Source organism: Hyperoodon ampullatus (genome assembly GCF_949752795.1).
Source record: "Hyperoodon ampullatus genome assembly, chromosome: 8".
NCBI lineage: Eukaryota > Metazoa > Chordata > Mammalia > Artiodactyla > Ziphiidae > Hyperoodon > Hyperoodon ampullatus.
Window position 1 is genome coordinate 98,759,094 of NC_136921.1, and position 8,570 is coordinate 98,767,663.

The window sequence follows — 8,570 nt, forward strand, 5'->3', positions numbered from 1 at the left end:
GAAAACAACCAAGAAAATGAAAATTGTATAAAGAAGTTCAGAGAAAATGTAAATGGAATGGAAAATAGGCAAAGAAGGAAAAATAATTGTGTTATTGGAGGCCCTGAGGAAAAAAACAGTAGAATAGAAGTAATATTTTAACCTACAGCCCAAGCACACTTTCCAAAAGTAGAAAAAAAACGTATATATGAATCTACATTATAAGGACGCTGTGGGTACCCTGGGAAAACTGATCAACTTTGAGACATATTCTAATAAAACTATTAGATTTCAAAGACAAAATGTTATCAAAGTCTACAGGCAAAAAGATCAAATAACTTAAAAGGCAAAAGAAACTGGCAATAGACATTTAAAAACCAACACACCAAGCAAAGCAACAGTGCAGCAGTGTGGTAGGCAGAATTCTAAGGCCCTGAGATTTCCTACACTCTGATATGCATGCCTACACCATCCCTGCGACTGTGAAAATGGTGATTTTCCTCATGATTCAATTATATGTTACAATTGACTTTAAGAAAGGAAGAGTATCCTGGTCTAATCACGTGAGTCTTTTAAAAACTGTTTTCCCCACCTGGTTACAGAAGGGGAAGTCGGAGATTTGAAGCACAAGATTTCACATGCCCTTGCTGCCTTGAAGATGGAGAAGGCCACATGGCAAAGAATGCAGGTGTCCTCTAGGAGCTGAGAGCAGCCCCCGGCTGAAAACCAGCAAGGAAATGTTGACCTCAGTCCTAAAACTGCAAAAAAAAAAAAAAACTGAATTCTGCCAACAACCAGGTTGAGCTTCAAAGCAAATTCTTCCCTAGACCTCCAGATAGAAGCACAGCCTTGCTGATACCTTGCTTTCAGCCTATGAAACCCTGAGTGAGACTCTAGCCTCTCTGTGTCTGTATTCCTGATGCACAAAAAGTATGAAATAATAAGTGTGTATTATTTTAAGGGTTTAAGGTAGCAGCAATAAAAAGTTAAAACAAGTAGCATTTTTTTAAAACTCTAAGAATGTGTTAAAAAAAAACTCAAAGAATGTGTGTGAACCAAGGATTTTATATCCAGATACATTGTCCTTCAAATAGCAAGACTAAGAAAATTAGTTAGAAACATATAAAAACTTAGAGGATTCTGTACCCATCAGCCCTTCTTAAGGAATTTGCAAGAGCAGAGGTCAGCAAACTTGCTCTGTAAAGGGCCTGATGGTAGATATTATGGGCTTTGAGGGTCATATACGGTTTCTGTCACTCATTATTCTTTGGTTTGTGTGTGTGTGTGTTTTATACAATCCTTTAAAAATAAGGAGAAAAATTCTTAGCTCAGAAGCCATATAAAAATGGGCTATGGGCCATATTTGGACTGTGGGCCTTATTTGAACAACCTCTGTATTAAGGATGAGCCTCATCCAACCAAGTGATAACTGGGAAAATTTCAGGCAAAGGACTGATGGTGTGAGCATTTAAAAATATATAAAGCAATATATGAAGCAAAGGTCAGAATGACAATGAAAAACTGATGTACAAGTGTTACATATTATGACAAAGCAGAAACGCAACTACAAAAATGGCAAAAAGAAGGAAATACAAAAATAGAATAATGCTATGTAGGCCACAGGAAGGCATTAAAGGATAAAAAAAACTTGATAAACCAGATAGCCAAAGGTTAAATAAGGAAACTGGAGTAACAGCTTTTTAAAAAGTACAAGCAAGGGAGGCAGCCCAAGACGATGATGTAAGAAGATTCTGGACCCACCTCCTCCTACGCACACACTGAATCTACAGCTATATATGGAACAATTTCCTCTGAAAACTAGCTGAGCATCTCTACATGGGGAAAATGAGCAAAAGGCCACATCAAAGCGGTAGGAGAGGCTGAGATCCAATCTCATCACAAACCCCATCCCTGGCATGGCAATCCACAATCAGGAGGAAACATAAACCCAGAGCTGCTCCCAGAGGAGTGAAGGGTTTGTACCCAAAAAAGGCACCCCAACTTTTAAGATTTGCACATGAGAGACAAGCCTCCAAAACATCTGGCTTTGAAATCCAACAGGGCTCATGTCTGTGAGACCCAAAGGGCTGCGGCAATCTGAGAAATGGCCCTTGAAGGGCTTGCATGAACTCACTTACCACGGGGCCCAGCACAGAAGCAGCCATTTGAAAAACACTTCGACTTTACAAGAAAGAGATTCAACTGCTAATCTTAAAGCATCCACCAGAAGGGTGGGATGCGCTGCAATACTCTCCAGGGACGGAGGATGGTGGGCACCATTTTCACACTCTCCCTCTGCATTGCTAAAGCCAGTGGGTGCCTTTTTTTCTCACCCCTTGGCAAGTGTCATCTCTACCCTCCAACCAGGGAGTGCCATCCTCACTAAAACTTTAATTTTGCTAAACCTAGAGGTGCCATCTTTTTTCCCCACTCTAGACCTTTGTTTTCTCTTCTTGGGGTGGGCTCCATCTTTGTGCTCTCTCTCTACTGTGCTCCAGAGTGTCAGCATCTCCCAGAGGAGAGGTTTTATATGCATCTGGTGCCTGGTTTTTGTGGATGCCGCCCACAGGATGCCCCTTGATCACATGGCTCTGGAGGCCTGGGGGCTTACATTTTTGGGTGCCAGAGGACTGTCACAATCAGAGACAGTTCTTGGCAGACTACTACCTCCAGGGCACTGCAAAAATAGCCTGCTAAAACATACTCACAGTGTTTCTGAGAAAGAGGTCTATTTGCTCGTCCAGGAGCTCTGACCTGAGCAGCAGGCTTTACTGGTCTGGCACTCTTCTAGGAGGTGACCTTGGGTAAGACAGGCTGGTGGGCACAATCTTTGTGCTCTCCCCATGCTTCACTGCAGCTTGCTGGTATATTCCAGAAAGCAGCTTATACCCTTGTTTTGTGCCCCAATATTTGCAGCTGCCACCAGGGAACACCTCTACATTTTCTGGCTCTGGGGGCTTACACTATGGGTCCCACAGAACTATAGCCAGGAGAAAGAGTTCTTAAACAGCTACCACCCTTAGGGCACAGCAAGCGGCAAGGAGATCAGGAGAGCCAGGAGCTCAGTCTTCTTATGAAAGAGGCCCAAAAGTTTAGCATCACTGATGCAGCATAGGGGCAAGGCTTCTAATTATAAACACACCAAGGGCTGACTGTAAACCTTTCTAGAGACTGCAGAGGGCAGACACAGCCTTCATGCTCTCCCTCCAGAGCAGGTACTGGCACTCCAGAACGCCAGCATTGCTTGGGCAGGAGCTCTTACACATGTCTAGGGCCCCAGTTTTTACCTCTGGTGCCCTGGTTTCTGTGGCTGCCACCCAGGAAACATCCCTTTATCACCTGGCTCTGGTAGCCACAGGGGCTCACCTTCCTGGGTTCCACAGGACTGTAACAATAGAAGAGAGAATTCTTGGCAGACTGTCACCCCCAGGGCACTTCACAGACAGAAGCCTGAAACACACCTTTGGTCTTTCTCTGAAAGAGGTATTTACTTATCCTGGAGCTTTGGCCTAAGGGACAGGATTCAGGTATAGCATGCATTTAGAGGCATGTGGAGGTGCTCTCAAGAAATATGGGCAAGAGGACACCATCTACACTCTCTCCCTCTGCCTCACTCCCAGAAAAGCAACTTATACACTCCTCTGGAGCCTTGATTTTTGCAGCTGTTGCCCAGGGAACACCTCCAGATCACCTGGCTCTAGGGGCCAGCAGGACTTATGCTTGCAGTTCCACAGGACTGTATATATTTGCATGCTTTAAAAGCTGCTGCCTGAAGGTCTGGCTTCTAAATCTGCCTGAATCAAGGTGCTGACTGAAATACCCCTCTTTGGAACACTGACAGGTCTTGGCACACCCTCAACTACTGGGAACCATTAAAAATAAAATAGGCCGTGTGGACAGTCACAAAGGATTGAGAGACAACGAAGAGCTGGGGCAGGGCCGAATGATAAGGTTCATCTCCTACACAAGGTCACTCCTTCAAGACAGAGGGGTAGTTGTTTCGTCTACTATATAGAAACCAACAAAGAGTCACATAAAATGAAGAAATTGAGGAATATGTTCCAAATAAAGGAAGAAGATAAAACCTATGAAATAGAGATAAGTAATTTAGCTGATAAAGAGTTCAATAATGGTCATAAAAATGCTCACCAAACTGGGGAGAACAATGGATGAACCTAGTGAGAACTTTAATAAAGAGATGAAAAATATAAGATAGTATCAAATAGAAGTCACAAAACTGAAGAACACAGTAACAGAACTCAAAAATACACTAAAGGGATTCAACAGCAGAGTAGATGAAGCAGAAGAAAGGATCAATCAACTCAAAGGCCAGGCAGTGGAACTCACCCAATCAGAGCAGCAAAAAGAAAAAGAATGAAAAAAGTTAAGATGGCCTAAGCGACTTATGGGACATCAAGCATATTAATGGTCACATTAAAGGGGTCCCAGAAGGAGAAGAGAGAGAGAAAAGGGCAGGAAACTTATTTGCAGAAATAATGGCTTAAAACTTCCCTAACATGGGAAAGGAAATAGACATCCAGATCCAGAAAGCCTAGGGAGTTCCAAAAAAGATGAACCCAAAGAGATCCACACAGAAACACATTACAATTAAAATTTCAAAAGTGAAAGACAATGAAAAAATCTTAAAAACAGCAAGAGAAAAACAGTTTGTTACATACAAGGGAACCCTCTCATAAGACCCTGAACAGATTTTTCAGCAGAAACTTCACAGGCTAGAAGGTAGTGACACAATATATTTAAAGTGCTAAAAGAAAAAAAATGTTCCAACCAAGAATACTCTACCTGGAAAAATTATTATTCAGAATTGAAGGAGAGATGAAGAGTTTTCCAAGCAAGCAAAAACTAAAGGGATCCATTACCATGAAGCCAGCCTTAAAAGAAATGTTAAAGGGATTTCTTTAAGCTGAAAAGGAAGGGCACTAATTAGTAACAGAAAAACATATGAAAGTATAAATCTCACTGGTAAATGTAGTGGATCATTCACTTATAAAACTAAAAAGAAAAAAGTAGTAAAAATAACTATAATAATTAGTTAAGGGATACATAAGATTAAAAGATGTAAAATGTGACATCAAAAATATAAAACGTTGGGGGTGCATAAAAAGGTAGAACTTCAAAATATGTTCAAACTTATTATTAACTTATTGACTATTATAAGTTGTTATATATAAGCCTCATGGTAGCCACAAAGCAAAAACCTATGGTAGATACACAAAAGATAATGAGAAAGGAATCTAAGTATACCACTAAAGGAAGTCACCAATCCACAAAGGAAGAGATCAAGAGAAGAAAGGAACAGAGAAGAAGTACAAAATAGCCAGAAAACAATTAACAAAATGGCAATAAATACTTATCTATCAATAATTACTTTAAATGTAAATGAACTAAATTTTCCAATCAAAAGACAAGGAGTGGCTAAATGCATTAAAAAAACACACATAAAAACTAAGACCCATCTATGCTCACAAGACACTCCATCTGTAAGAACACAGACTGAAAGTGAAGGGATAAAAAAAGAGATTCCATGCAACAGAAACAAAAAGAAAGCTGAGTTACCTATACTTATCAGACAAAATATTAGTCTTTAAAACAAAGACTGTAATAAGAGACAAAGAAGGAGATAATGATAAAGGGGTCAGTCCAGCAAAAGGATATACCAGGTATAAATATTTAGGTTCCCAACATAACAGCCACCTAAATATATACAGCAAATATTAACAGGCTAAAAAGAAGGAGAAATAGACAGCAATACAATAATAGTAGGGGACTACAATACTTCACTTACATCAATGTATAGATCATCCACATGAAAAATCAATAAGGAAACATAGACCTTAAATGACACATTAGATCAAACAGACTTAACATATACACACAAAATATTCCATCCAAAAGCAGCAGAATACACATTCTTCTCAAGTGCGCTTGGAATACTCTCTAGGATAGATCATATGTTAGGCCACAAAACAAGTCTTAATAAATTTAAGAAGACTAAAATCGTATCATGCATCTTTTCTAACAACAATGGTATAAAAGTAGAAATTAATTACAAGAAGAAAACTGGAAAACTCACATATATGTGGAGAATAAACAACATGCTACGGAACAATCAGTGGGTCAAAGAAGGAATCACAAGAGAAATAAAAAATACCTAAGACAAATGAAAATGGGAATAAAACACACCAAAATTTATGGAATACAGCAAAAGCAGTTCTAAGAAGGAAGTTTATAGCAATAAACACCTACCTCAAGACATGAGAAAAATCACAAACAAACAACCTAACACTACACCTCAAGAAATCAGGAAAAGAAAAACATGAAGCCCAAGTTAGTAGAAGGAAAGAAATAAAGAACAGAGCAGAAATGAATGAAATAGAGACTAAAAAGACAGCATAAAAGATTAATGAAACTAAGGATGGTTCTTTGAAAAGATAAACAACACTGACAAATTTTAAGCTAGACCCACCAAGAAAAAAAGAGAGGTACCACAGAAATACAAAAGATCATAACAGACTACGATGAAGAATTACACACCAACAAATTTGACAACCTAGAAGAAATAAATTCTTAGAAATATACAACCCTTGAGACTGAATCATGAAAAATAGAAAATCTGAACATACTGAAGAGAAATAAGGAGATTGCATCAGTAATCAAAAACCTCCCAACAAGGTAAAGTCCAGGACCAGATGGCCTCACTGGTGAGTTCTACCAAACATTCAAAGAATAATTAATACCAATCCTTGTCAAACTCTCCCAAAAAATACAAGAGGAATGCACACTTCCAAAACTCATTTTATGAGTCCAGCATTACCCTGATACCAAACTAGACAAGGATACCATAAAACTACAAGCCAATATCCCTGATGAATAGAGATGCAAAAATCCTTACCAAAATATTAGCAGTGATCAGAATTCATAGCACTAAACATTTTTATCAATAAAAATGAAAAACTGAAAACCAAAAAATCAAGTTTCAAGCTCATAGAAACTAGTGAAAGAAAAAAGTAAACCAAAAGAATATACAAAGAAGGGAATAATAAAAGCAGAAAAGGATGATAGAGAATTTAAAAATAGATCTAGTAAATAAATTAAAATCCTATTTTAAAAAATTAACAAAATAGACAAAACCACTAGTTAATTTGATCATTAAAAAGGGAAAAAGCATAAATACTGAAAAATGACAAGGTAGAAATAACCATTGAAACAAAAGAAATTTTAAGTCATGAGAGACTACTTTGCACATCTTGCTGCAAATAAATTTGAAAACTTAGATGAAAGGGATAATTTCCTAGGGAAATACAGCTGATCAAAATTGATGCCCTTGGGCTTCCCTGGTGGCACAGTGGTTGAGAGTCCGCCTGCCGATGCAGAGGACATGAGTTCGTGCCCTGGTCCGGGAAGATCCCACATGCCGCGGAGCAGCTAGGCCAGTGAGCCATGGCCACTGGGCCTGCACGTCCAGAGCCTGTGCTCTGCAACGGGAGAGGCTACAACAGTGAGAGGCCCACGTACCACAAAAAAAAATTAATGCCCTTAATTATAGAAGCTTAAACAGACGAATTTCTGTAGAAGAAATAGAGAAAGTTATTAAGAAATTACCTAACATAAACGTGGAATTCTACCAAAGCTTCAAAGACTGGTACCCAAATGTTTCATCATTATTCCAGAGCATTAAAATGAAGGAAAACTTCCTAATACCTTTTTTAAGGCAAGTATAACATTGATACCTAAACCTGATAAAGATGATTAAAAAAAACTACAGAGCAATATCACTCATGAATATTCATGCAAAAATACTAAAGAATCGGCAAACAGAATTCAACACCATACCAAGAAAGTAATATACTATAACCAACTTGGATGTATTCCAGGAATGCAAGGTTGGTTCAATATTAGAATATCTGTTAATATCATATACCATAATAAAAACCAAAAACGAAAAATATTAAAAATCTATGGGAAAAATCATAATTATTTTCATAGACGCTGAAATAGCCTTCAATAAAAATCAACATCCATTGAAGATAAAAATACTCAAGAAAATAAGAATTGAGTTTTTAACAAGAGCAAACATATATAAAAATACAGATTTCACTTTATTTATCTATAAATATATGTTTATAAAATATATTATATAAAATTATATATATATATATGTGTGTGTGTATATATACACATAGGTGATCCTTAAACAATATGGGTTTGAACTGCACAGGTCCATTTGCATGCAAATTTTTTCAATAAATATAGCACTTGTATTTCATTTTACAAAACCTTAAATTAACTAAGTGTGGGGAAAAGCCTGTGTTCAATCAGAGGTCACAATATGTAGAATCAAAAAAACTAGGATTTGAGTCCTGATTCTATACAAACGGTTTTACCTTCCTGCCCTTGAGTGAGGCATCTATCAATTCCTTTGTCTTTGAGGTAGAAATAGCAGCATATGGATTTCTAATGCAGTGGGGTGGGGTTAGGGGGAGCAGTCAACTGCACAAACATAAATTTTATACACACACACACACACACACACACACACACACAAACTCCCCAGGCCAACCTTAACATGG